Source organism: Macrobrachium rosenbergii, chromosome 14 (genome assembly GCF_040412425.1).
Source record: "Macrobrachium rosenbergii isolate ZJJX-2024 chromosome 14, ASM4041242v1, whole genome shotgun sequence".
Taxonomy (NCBI): Eukaryota; Metazoa; Arthropoda; class Malacostraca; order Decapoda; family Palaemonidae; genus Macrobrachium; species Macrobrachium rosenbergii.
In genome coordinates, this window is record NC_089754.1 from 53,939,689 (window position 1) to 53,953,739 (window position 14,051).

Consider the following 14,051-nt stretch of genomic DNA (forward strand, 5'->3'; position numbering starts at 1 on the left):
TTCGTAGATTTTCTTTTTGAAATCTCTGGCATTTCGGAACATTTGATTTTCCCATACGAATTGTGCAAAATTTGTCCAACTTTGTAAGTCTCAAGAAAATATTTAGTTTAGTTCCTTCGGACCCCGATTGCTTGATTTTAAGTATACTGAATCGTCAATGTTTAAACTATAATAACGGTGGGTTATATAAATTGGTCGAAATTACATTAATGGTGGGTTATATAAATAATTGTTCTAAATTAAAATTTATTTGATAATATTACATTCAACATGTAAAGGTGGAAATTTCACGTCAAATGTTTGTGCTAAATTTCAATTATATAAGGTTACATTCAACAGTTGTAGATGGTATTTGAAGTCAAACGTAAAATCACAAAATTTAGATTTCAACACTTGGCAGCTCGACTAATTACATGGCAAGGTTATTTAAAATAACCAAATACATTATATAAAGCACAGGTAGACCTGAAATTATACACAACGTTCACAGTCGACTGGCGGTTGAAATTACCAGGTACATTTCATTGACTGGCAGTTGAAAAAAAAATTATACAAGAAATATGAAAAGATGTAAAATTAGGTTTTAAGTGTTTTCTAGGATGGACGAATACCTACATCGTCGAGCGCCGGATGGTGATTTCAGTCATGTTGTGCAAATTTCAAGTACAATTCCCGTGCTTACTTGCCTCCTGTAAAGATATTTGTGTTAGTAAAAAATCAAGCATTGTATAAAAACCGTTTCATAAGTAACATCAAAATGGTTGCAAAACAGTTTAGTAACTCATTTCTGAATTTAAAACCGTTCAATTCCTACATTTCTGATAACTCATTTCTGAATTTAAAACCGTTCAATTCCTACATTTCTGATGGGCTACAATACATAGTCTAAATTGCTTATTAATGGCAATTTGTTTACCCTTAAAACCTGTACTTTGTAATTAAAGGCCCACCCGCAAGTTGTTTAAACTGAAAATAAACTGGTATTTTGTATTTAAAGGCCCATCCGCAAGTTGTTTAAAAAAGTTGTTTAAACTGAAAATACACTGGTACTTTGTATTTAAAGGCCCAGGCTGACAAAGTACAACTTGCTAACCTAGGCTGGCTGACAAAGTAAAACTTGCTAACTTAGGCTACGGCCCTGGCTGACAAAATACAGCTTACCAACCTAAGCTACTTATTAAAGTCTAAAATACTTATTCAAAGAAAGTTGTTCAAACTGAAATCAAAGAAAGTTGTTCAAACTGAAAAGAAACCGTACTTTGTATTTACAAGCACAGGCTAACAAAGTACAATTTATTAAAGTAGTCGAAAATACTCAACAGGTTTAAAGTGAAAAGACCCCGGTCCTTTGTAGGCCCAGGCTGACAACGTACAAACTTACTAACCTAAGCTTGGCTTTCATACTTTATAGGCCCAGGCTGACAAAGTACAACTTACTAACCTAAGCTAGGCTTTCACATACCTTTGTAGGAGGGGTTGTTCGGGTTGCACTGGTTGGCATGGTTGTCGGCATCGGCTTTGGTCCCCCCAAATTCCGACTTGTGGCCTGAAAAAGGCATTGCCAGACATTGAACATGGCCTTTTATCATGGCACCACACTGAGGAGCATTACAAGCTTCACATTTTATACGTTCTACAATTTTGGTTTAGCTATGACAAGTAACTGACTGGCATAAAGTTAGCTTAGAGGCTTGACAGTTACAGGAGCTTAGAGGCCTTGGGTATTTTAAAGAGAACTACTCTAATATATAAACATAACCAAAGGTATATATACATCGGTTCACTATACACCTAGCATAGCCTAGCGCTAGTTACAGCTTTAAGCTAACAGTATAGCCTAGGGTTGCACAGGTTTCATTACAGTTGCTGTCTAGAGCTAACTTCTGCACGCCCAGTTTAGTGTAGATATAGTATTCTTGTATACAGTATTGCCTAGTTATAATATTCTTATATTTATCAACTTGTATATTAGCAGTGTGGTCACCCTTGCTCCTCATGGTATACTGGCAGTGTGGTTCACCTTGCTCATGGTAATTGATGTCATTTTGTGCCCGTACCCTTGTTTCACTAACCTGCATATTCCTTGTTGTTAGGATTGCACTGATTGGAATGGTTGTCCAAATCGGCCTTGTCACCGATGCCGGTGTATTTGCCCTCACTCTTGCTATCCATAATTCCTAATTACGGACAACTGTACCTATAAAAATTAAAAGATTAACTACACATTACCGTGGCCGTTTATATAATACTTTCACAGGTATTATTTCATATGGACATTAATTGCTTTCAACATAAAATATAGGTTTTTCTGTTGTATTATGATGTGATTTACATGATTTTGAGGTTTATTTCCATCGCAAATGAATACTTATCCTTCCCCGGCAAATGATATACTGTATACAAAATTAATAAAATTACGACTTGTCAGAATACTGCACCCCCCCTCTCCATAGCTAATACGGCAAAACTGTAATCAGTAAACACAGTTTTGCCGTATTAGCTATGGAGAGCAGTATTCTGACAAGTCGTAATTTTATTAATTTTGTATACAGTATATTATTTGCCGGGGAAGGATAAGTATTCATTTGCGATGGAAATAAACCTCAAAATCATTCAAATCACATCATAATACAACAGAAAAACCTATATTTTATGTTGAAAGCAATTAATGTCCATAAGTGAAATAATACCCTTTCACATTACAGGGGCTACATTTAGGAATGGTGCATGACCGGAATAGTGGGGTTGCAAAAAAAAAAAAATTGGCACTACGAACAATCCATTAAGGTATCGGCAGACAATGGCACTGTTACGAAGAATCAACACATTGATGAGAAATGATTTACTGCAGATATGCAAACCATATATTTCATTATCCTTAGCAATATAATACATTTATCAGTACTGATTTACTGCAGATATGAAAAACTAATATATTTCACTATCCCTAGCAATATAATTATGGAAAACTTGGCAATATATTTCATCAGGGCCTGGATATATCAAAAGCCTGCTGTCACTTTGCTACACTCTATGAACTAGCTGGGACGAGATTACGTTTCAGGCATGCAGGAACTTAGGTGGATAGGAGGCAATTGCGATGAATCAGTCAGGCTAGGGTGCACTGTGGGACTGAAACTGTAGTATCAACAACCTTATATAGGTGGTAGTTTATGGTTTTACCTGCGCAGCGGCGACTTAAACGTGACATTTTCAACAAATTAAACAACTTCATGGTGATGGCTCTATTACTTATATATAAAAGGGCTTAAAGGGACTGAACTATTACCTAAAAATATGAGGTAAAAATATGCAAATGGATTCCTGATAAGGGATTACTGGTGTGGGTAAACCTAACCACTCGTAGTAGTAGTCAGGTTTGACCAGATTAGTTTGGGTAGAGGGTGGAAACAAAATTACATGCAAATAATGTCTACACTTCGATAAGAGTATGGTATTAAAAATAGGAAATTAAATAATCTACGATAATAATCTACGATACTTGGATATGTTCTTACGTTGACAACAGCGAACAGCAAAACCGCCTTCCGTAGTCAACAACGAACACCGCAAACGTTCACACACACACAGGGAGCAAGCTCACCAATGGTGCTTCGTGTACATTATTATATGAAGAGAAACGGCGAAGTGGAAGCTTTTATACACAACGCCGAGGACTGCTCTCCGAACCGCCCACTGTATTCTCATTGGTTCAAACGATGTACGAACAAATCGATTGGCCAATAAGCTTAAGCCGTTCAACTTACGTTTTGTGCATGTTCTGAAATCGTCCGAACGACCGGCGTACGAAGAGAGAGAGAGAGAGAGAGAGAGAGAGAGAGAGAGAGAGAGAATAACCGAACTCGTTATTTGCGTTGTATTTATGATGATGAGATTCGTAGTCTCTTATTCAGGACATCAAACATTGAAATAATGTTTTGTAAAGTAATAACGAAAGCGCAGAACCTTCTATTTCACGGAATACACAAAATAATAATAATAATGAGGCCAAATACATATTTTTCCTCAAAAAAATTGTATATTTTTAAATCAAGTACTAAATATTGCAATTTCCTTTTCATTTTGGCGTCATTCCAAAATACAAAATTCCTCCCGACTATTTTCCTGTAATTTTTAGAAAACAGCTTCATGAGTATAAACCTTTATGTATGTTTAATACATATATACTGAATCACGGTCAATCAGGTGCTTGCAATACAAGGATATTTAGTTTCAGTTGTGCCGTGGGCATCAAAGTGTCATTTTCATTTTAGAAGATCGATTTTAATCTCCATGTCACGGGGAAAAACTTGTCCTTTTCTCTTATATATATATGCGCACGATACTGTTGTACAATAGGAATGTTATTTTTCTTAGGACTGGTTTATGTATTGGGTGTTAGAAGTCAGTTGATACAAAACCATCGTATATGGTATCCACATTCGGACAGGACATTTTATGTGCCACTGCCATTAATGAATTGGTTACTTTATATATATATATATATATATATATATATATATATATATATATATATATATATGTGTGTGTGTGTGTGTGTGTGTGTGTGTGTGTGTGTGTGTGTATTATATATTATTCCTATGGGTGGATTTCAAAAACCATTTGTAGTATTAAGTTTGCCATTGAGAAAACTGAGTTCCACTTTCATAAGTTTTCAACAGCACTGACCTAGATAAAATACAGTACATTAGTGAATAATAATATTGCTTTGATTTTATCTTCTGTGTCCTTTTATATCCAAAATTCGTTATCAGAAGCGGGACACATCAACGTATCGGTTAAAAACATTGGTGCCCTTACGCCAAATTCAAAATACGTGTATTGTGTACCCTGGAGCATTACAGAAGCTGCAATAGCCTTCATTTCATAATTTCTGTCATTCAGTCATTGTAATCGTACTATGTTTGTACCTCATTTACGTGAATGTAAATTTCCTCTCCTGTTACCAGTTCACGAATCAGTAAATGTTCCTCTGGAATCTTGGCAAACGATGTGTAAATGGCTTTGCTTTTTAAAGTAGGAAAGTTTGGATCCTTGTGGATCAGTCTCATGTTCCATTAGAATAGACTCAATGAGTATAGGAGTAACAAAGGACTAGTCTCTACACAGGGCAGTTTCTACGAAATGGTTCGGTTTTGTTTTGATGTAACTAAAGTTCCTTTCCCTTCCAAATAAGGCTTCTTGAAGACGTTTCCCTTCCAAATGAGGCTTCTTTAAGACTTGTAGTTGCAAGAATTAAGGCAGTTTTGTGATATGCTAAATTCAGACCACCTTCATTCGGAGTGGCGGTTAAAAACAAAGTTGCTCTGCCCACTGGCTGATACTTGCCTCTATAAATCTCTAAAAATATATATATATTTCATTTATTTTCTGGCCATATACTTTATCAAGCGTACCTACAATAATTCATTGCTGTCTGCAAGCTCACGGACAACCAATTCCCAGTCCTGCATAGGTCTAGATTCTGTCAACCAATTCCCAGTTCTGTATTGGTCTAGTTTCTGTCAACCAATTCCCAGTTCTGCATAGGTCTAGATTCTGTCAACCAGTTCCCAGTTCTGCATAGGTCTTGATTATGTCAACCAACTCCCAGTCCTGCATAGGTCTAACTTCTGTCAACCAGTTCCTAGTTCTGCATAGGTCTAGATTCTGTCAACCAATTCCCAGTTCTGCATAAGTCTAGATTCTGTTTATTAAGCACATATCTGCTCCCCCCCCCCACGATTCCTGATCCCAGTAATACTAGTTTTAGCTCTATCCAGCTTGAGACCTGTTGCATTTTCGAACGCAGTTATCACATTAAAGCCTTACGCTGCAAGTAAATTCAGTAGACTATATGTTTTTTTTTTTTCTTTTAAAGTTCCGGTCATATCAAACTAGCGGGGTTTAATATTTTAGCATTTTTTATGCTCAGAATATGTCAATTTCAATTACGTACTTTTCTTTTACCATTCGTATAATTATATGGTTTCGTGTAAATACTATACGATTGTGGTTCTAAGTATAGTAAACCAGTTCATTTAGTTGCTTGTACAGTATATATATATATATATATATATATATATATATATATATATATATATATATATATATATATATCTTTATTGACGCATTCATTCGCGTGTTTCTGTTATTAACATTTTGATCTAGTTATATATGAGGGGATAGGCACATTTTCGAGACATTCCTGACTGAATATACACTACAAAGGTGACAGGTTTGGCATCCATTCTACATTATACGGAGCACAGGGTAGAGAATTTTCCACTGGGGTAGTAGGAGGGACTTTCTGTGGGGCCACATTTTCGGGTGGCAGGCACTATAAGCGATACGTTTATCGACCCTTGAATTCCACGGGTCTCGGCTCATACAGACGTCACTACGTGTTCCTTTCGTGTACACCGCCTCGACTGTTCTGTCTGTCGTTGCCATGGGAATACGAATACTGCGCAGCAACAATTTGTTTCGGGGTCTGTTACGGAGCTCTGGGCGAACCTTTGGGCTTAAGTTGATTTACAAACTATAACTTCTTCTTCTTCTTCTTCTTCTTCTTCTTTTAACGTGCTTTTACACGACAGTATATTACAAAAGATTAAATGTTAAGGAAAAAAAAAAACAATGATTATGCGATAATTCTCGGGTTGCAGTATAGCCTGACAAGCATGGAATAAGAGTCACGGTGAAATCGAGTTTGTGCTTCAGTGCAAACTGATCGTTTTGTCCAGTTCAGGAAATGAAAGTCATTACACAGTTGTTGACTATTGGCCCTTATTAGGAAGCAAGCACACTTTGTTGACGTGGGTAAAAGGGAAAAAAAAATATACCTATTTTGCGGTTCAAATGTCGTGCTTGTGGGTTTGCGTTGGTAGTCATCCCGCATAGCGAATTTTTTTTTTTTTTTCTTATGCTTTCATGACCCAGCAGATACGTTTCGCAGCAAATATGGCTATTGAAACGTGTCTCTCTCTCTCTCTCTCTCTCTCTCTCTCTCTCTCTCTCTCTCTCTCTCTCTCATACAGACAATACATTAAATACAAGTTAAATTGTATATATGTGATATATACATATATAATATATATACACATAATATACATATATATATATATATATACATATATATACATATATATATATATATATATATATATATATATATATATATATATATATATGTGTGTGTGTGTGTGTGTGTGTATATATATATATGACTACAATCCTCGCCTCATTTCAGGTCATGCCGGAAAAAAAAAAGTTTTCCAGACGTTGATAGAGCTTAAAGATCAGCCAGTGAGCAGAACGTAACCGAGGCCCTGTCGTAAAAATAACAGATATCCGAAATCTGACGGATTTTTAAAAGTTAAAACAATAGTTATCTAGATTTAAGGGGGCGGGGTTGGGGCGAGGGAGTCAATGTGTTACTCATACCTGATAATGAAGACGCATTTAAAAATTTCATTGCTAGAAAAATTAAATTTTTGGGAATGAAAAATTTCGTACTTATTCATTTGCATTCCCAAGTAAATCTGCGGAAACCATTAAATTTGTATAATAATGATTATGGTAACTGACTCTTCGTAATTGTGGGACTAAGGTAAAATCCATTCATTTTTAAAGAAACATTCCATGCAAAAGATTCCTCGTGGGGAAAAAAAAAGATGAAGTATACCTTAGTTTAACCAGACCACTGAGCTGATTAACAGCTAAAAGAATTCAGTATTAGATATATAACTTTTTTTATCTTTAATTGGGAGAAACTGTACAATATTTTACATTTTTAACAGTATCACAAGCAGAATTTGAACTAAGTCTATAGCACCTCATGCCTCGATCAAAATAATTGATTGTCAAGGTGGGCATTTGAATATTTAATGGGGCCGAAATATAAACATATGTATATTAATTTGTTTATGCTTTAATATAGAACGTTTATTTAATTTATTCATGGTTTGCTGTCGAATAGTTGATCAGAATCATCCTTACTTAAAAAAAAAAATTAAAAGGTCAGCTTCGTAGTTATTTTTTTTTTATCTTTTAGCGTAAAATAACAATATCTGTATATACAATATATTATATATAATTAGTAGTACTGAAAAAATTTTTTTACTTTTATTAAGAAAATTGACATAATTTTGCACATAGTTATCTATCACACAAATATATTCTTTATATCATATACATATACTTCATTTATTGTTAGTTGTCACAATGTAGTTAATATATAAAAACTAATACAAAGTTAAGCAATTCATTTGGTACGTTTTGTGATTGTATGTGTACGTAAGAGAACTTTAATAACTTTTAAATACTACAATCACACAAACATGAACAATCATTTTTACCAACTCAAGAAAAGACTTCGTATGAACAGCGTCGCCAACGCTAGTGCAGAGGATGTGACAAGACAGGAAATGGCTTTTTCTGTTTTTTTTTTTTTGGGGGGGGGAGGGTTGAGTATTTAAAGAACACCAAAATAATTTTATTTAGCCTTAGCCAAAACGGCTTTGGTGATGTAGTAGACTGGAATGCATATAGGTATATAGAAAGCCAGTCGAATTTCGTAATCAATTTCCCCAACTTGATCGGTGAATATATTGATATATATATATATATATATATATATATATATATATATATATATATATATATATATATATATATATATATATATAATGTGCGTGTGTATGTATATGTGTGGATATATTATAATGTGAGTGTGTATGTCTGTGCGGTCGCGCAGGCTTCACAAGTGTTCGCCGTCCTGTTTCAGGAACTGTTCACGATCGTACCGGGCCCGCCTGACTCGCCTTCTTTGTTCATGTCTCGTCATCTATTTTTTCTTTTCTTTTTTCAGGTTTAACGCTCACGTGTTCTTTCGTTTGCAATTCAAGTCACAAAGCACTCTTTATCTCATTTTTCTGTTCGTATGCAATTCAACACATCTATTATTTGACAGGAATATCTTTTTTCTCTCTCTCTCTCTGATACCCTCAGTCACTTATCGTAAATACACGTATATGAATTTATTTGTAACAAGATCAAGGACGGTGATAGTGGTTTGTGATGATGGCACAGTATGTGAGAATATATCATGGGGGAGGAAGGGGTGATAAACGGAGTTAAATCTTTCTAGTGGTAGTATGAGAAAAATACGATTACAGATAAAGTTACGTCACTTGCAAAGCATTTTTTTTTTTTGTTCTCTCTCAAGGAAATATGTGGAATACGTTTTTTAAGTAAAAAGTAAAGTTTCATTTAGCATTCTTTGTTTAAAAAATGTTTTACTCAAGGAAATATATGGAATGCGTTTTTTAAGTAAAAAGTAAAGTTTCATTTAGCATTCTTTGTTTAAAAATGTTTTTCTCAAGGAAATATATGGAATATGTTTTTTAAGTAAAAATTAAAGTTTCATTTAGCATTCTTTGTTTAAAAATATTTTACTCAAGGAAATATTTGGAATATGTTTTTTAAGTAAAAATTAAAGTTTCATTTAGCATTCTTTGTTTAAAAATGTTTTACTCAAGGAAATATATGGAATATGTTTTATAAGTAAAAAGTAAAGTTTCATTTAGCATTCTTTGTTTAAAAATGTTTTACTCAAGGAAATATATGGAATACGTTTTTTAAGTAAAAATTAAAGTTTCATTTAGCATTCTTTGTTTAAAAATGTTTTACTCAAGGAAATGTGTGGAGTGCGTTTTTTAAGGAAAAAGGTAACGTTTTATTTAGCATTCTTTGTTTAAAAATGTTTTTCTCAAGGAAATATATGGCATATGTTTTTTTTTAGAAAAAAGTAACTTTTATTTAGCATTCTTTATTGAAAAATGTTTTTCTCAGGGAAATATATGGTTCTTTATTGAAAAATGTTTTTCTCAAGGAAATATATGGAATATGTTTTTTTAGAAAAAAGTAAAAAGTTTTATTTAGTATTCTTTATTTTAAAATGTTTTTCTCAAGGAAATGGTTCTTTATTGAAAAATGTTTTCTCAAGGAAATATAAGGAAACCCCTGTTAATGGAGAATTATAAGTTAAAAGTGAAGAACTTATTTCCTAAGGTGTATATTACAAAAAAACATTTTGAATGTCAATGACTCAAGTATTGTGTAATGGTTATACAGATTAAAGGAAATAGTTATTTAAATATAAGGTAAATGTTGTATGATGAACATTTGTAAAATAAAAATAAAAAAAAAGACAGCTAATTTAAGATAGGCTTAAAGTGATGCACTGAAAACATAGTTACAGAAGATTTCACGTAATACTATAATTGCGGCGCAGTCGAGTTTTCTGTACAGCCGCTACAGTGTATAATCAAGGCCACCGAAAATAGATCTATCTTTCGGTGGTCTCAGTATAATGCTGTGTGAGCCGCGGCCCATGAAACGTTAACCAAGGTCCGGTGGTGGCCTATCCTACATCGTTGCCAGAAGCACGATTATGGCTAACTTTAACCTTAAATAAAATGAAAACCACTGAGACTAGAGGGCTGCAATTTGGTATGTTTGATGATTGGAGGGTGGATGATCAATATACCAATTTGCAGCCCTCTAGCCTCTAGTTTTTAAGAACTGAGTACGGACAGAATGAAGTGCGGACGGACAAACAAAGTCGGCACAGTAGTTTTCTTTTACAAAAAACCGAAAAAAATGTACAATGTACAATATACATTGGTCTACAGTTACAATATCACGAAGCTTATCTTAGATTTTTTTCCTTTTAATTTTACAAATATTCACTATACAACATTAACGTTGTACTTAAAAACATTTTTCTTCTGCAATTCGGAATCAAGCACATTCAGAATGTTTTTGTAATATACGCCTAGGAGAGAGGTTTTAATTTTAAATTTATATATATATTTTTTTTTACTAGTACTATTTCTCTCAGGATTCTACTACTGACACATAACGTTATCATTAATCTGAAGAGAACTGAAAAACATTTAAATGAGAATCATTTATCTACGGTATGCTATTGTTTTAGTCATGTTTTTTGTTCTTGTGAAAGAAAATATCGTTATTACTGATCACTGTACATAATCCTTCGTTACATTAACGTACAATATACAACTTCGCGCAAGCTTACTCTGTACATTATTTTTATTATTATATTCATGACGACTACATCATATTTTCTTTGTCCCTCGTGAAACACAAATATATATACACATTGTGTATACATATATATAATTTATATAAAGTGTACGTATATGTATATAAAACATTTATATATTAATTACTCTGTCATCTTGATTTACTTGCCATTGGAAAACCATAATAATCTCATTGGCCATTCTTTCATTTTCGTAATTTTTTTCATACATCGCTTTTCCTATGATTTTTCCGTTTCCATATAATGAACTTGGTGAAAGTCATGATGGTATTTCAGAGACGTCATGTGTTGTTGCTGTTGATAAAGTGGCCTTATGCCCGCATTGGGGCCTAGTCGCTTTTGGAGCAGCTAATAACGTGATAAAAGAAAAAGTTGAGAAACCTTAAGCTTAGGAAGCATGGGAGCAGGTGTTGAGAGGGTTGGGTTTGGGGTGTGGCGGGAGTGGGAATGGGGGTGGGGTTGAGGCGGTCGGGGGGTGGGTGTATATGAGTCATGCAGTCATGCGTGGGTTTCATCCACATCCACGTAGGCAACAACTAAGGTCTATGAAGAGAGAGGGAGGGAGGGGGGCAAACGTCAGTAACTGCGCATTACCACTGTTTCAGACGCGTTCGGTGCAACCCGAACCATACGTGTTTAGATGTGACGAACGTATCGAAGCGGATGCAACAAGTTTGCGTGGAATATTCAGCAAAACGAATTGGTCTATTGCACCACGGTTCAAGTTGCAAGTTCGCGCTAGCCTCTTTATTTTTTTTTTTTATCAAATAATATCCAGCTTTGAATCTTATATTTATAGTAGAGGTTCCGTAACATCTCTATGGAGAGTAATGCATCATGATTAAACTTAGAGACGTCGAGTTATTTTTATTTACAAGGATTTGAATCCCGTATATATAGAGTCCATAAGATTCCTGTTTAGAGCTCTCTCTCTCTCTCTCTCTCTCTCTCTCTCTCTCTCTCTCTCTCTCTCTCTATATATATATATATATATATATATATATATATATATATATATATATATATATATATATATATATATATACTGTATACACACATACACACACACACACACACACACACACACACACACATATATATATATATATATATATATATATATATATATATATATATTTGTTTCTGGGTTTCCTTTCAATTATACGCTCTTCACCAGCATATCTTCTTTATTCTCTCCCGAAGAACTTCAGCCATCCATTATGTAATTTGTATTATAGATCCTCCTACACCGTTATATATATATAATATATATATATATATATATATATATATATATATATATATATATATATATATATATATATATATATATATATATATATATATATATATATATATATATATATACAGTACATATATATATATATATATATATATATATATACATATATTATACAGCATATACACGTGTGTGTTTGTGTGGGTCGTCTTATCTATCGGAACTAAAAGTTCTCCGTACTAAGCTTCGAAAACAGCGCGGTGGAGAGGAGTTGCGATCCCAAGTAGTGGAATATTTTGCCGTACAATGATGTACAACTTCCAAATTCACTCACAAAATACATTGGAACGTTATCAACACCAATACAGAGATCTTTTTTTTTTTTCTTTTTAAGTCTACATTCAACCAAAGTGTTATACTGATGTCTACCCTAGCCACTAACGTTTCGCTTTGAGAGTTGATATTCTTCTAAGACCGTTTCTACGCGACTGTCAGTTGTTTGGAAAACAATTCGTTTTGATGAAATGGTAACTGAAGTTTGTAGTAGGTGTAATCAGGGCTTTTAATGAGAACTTTAGAACAGGTTCTGTGTTAGCTTTAAAGATTTACGTACAGCGAGGAAAATAAATCATTGAAATATTCAATAACAAACGAGTGATGTCACTTGAATATACTATTGACTTGTTCAAAATAAATCATTGAAATATTCAATAACAAACGAGTGATGTCACTTGAATAATATACTACTGACTCGTTCATCGTTTAATATGGAATTTTTAAACATTCATATTGCGTTTTCCTCGACTTGTCATAACGATAATTTATTTTTTTACTTTTGTTGAGAAAATTTGCGTAGTTTTCTTTAATACGAATATATTTTCATATTATATACATATGCTTTTTTATGCTATTTATCACAGTGGTTAAAAAATCATTTACATCGACGCGCTACATAATAGACAAAATAGACTCTATAACCAGCTGATAATGCAATAAAATAAAGATTATTACAATGTGCACACAATGTTAACATTTTAGTAATCAGTAAGGATTTCATTAGCTACACAAAAGTTACTCCCGTTTCTCGGGACGGCGTAGGAGAGGTTACTACGACGTGGGTAGTCGCACTTTTGACAGATTTCCACAGATAATGAGAGGACGTGGAAATTGGGATTCACAAAGCATCGCTTATTGAAATTTCGATCTTGGCGATGGATTTTTCTGACATTCAACTTTTTTGCTGTTCGAAATATACTCGAACTATATAAAAGTGTACTTGAATTGTATAAAATGTACTCGAACTGCATAAAATGTACTCGAGCTGTATAAAATGTACTCGAACTGTTTAATATGTACTGAAACTGTATAAAATGTACTCGAACTGTACAAAATGTACTCGAACTATTTAAAATATCCTGGAACTGTAGAAAATATACTGGAACTGTATAAAATGTACTGGAACTTTATAAAATACACTCTAACTGTATAAAATGTACTCGAACTATATAAAGTATACTTTGAACTTTAAAAAAATATACTCAAACTCCATGAAATATACTCGAACTGTATGAAATGTATTCGAACTAAATAATATACTCGAGCTGCATAAAATGTACTGGAACTTCATACAATATACTCGAACTGCATCAGTTATGTTCGAACTGTAAAAAATTTACCCAC

General features: G+C 33.6%; 1 protein-coding gene and 1 long non-coding RNA gene across 2 annotated transcripts in view; one reads left to right on the forward strand and one right to left on the reverse strand.

Moving 5' to 3' along the window:
* The window catches only part of LOC136846144 (uncharacterized), a 59,901-nt gene that overhangs the window by 15,664 nt on the left and 30,186 nt on the right, over nt 1-14,051 (forward strand). The gene's annotated exons all lie outside the window — the stretch shown is intronic.
* Nucleotides 230-3,723, reverse strand: LOC136846145 (uncharacterized). The gene is made up of 4 exons (XR_010855330.1): nt 3,519-3,723; nt 2,073-2,197; nt 1,463-1,546; nt 230-689 (listed from the first exon to the last, which is right to left on the reverse strand). It is a non-coding gene; the product is annotated as an uncharacterized lncRNA (long non-coding RNA).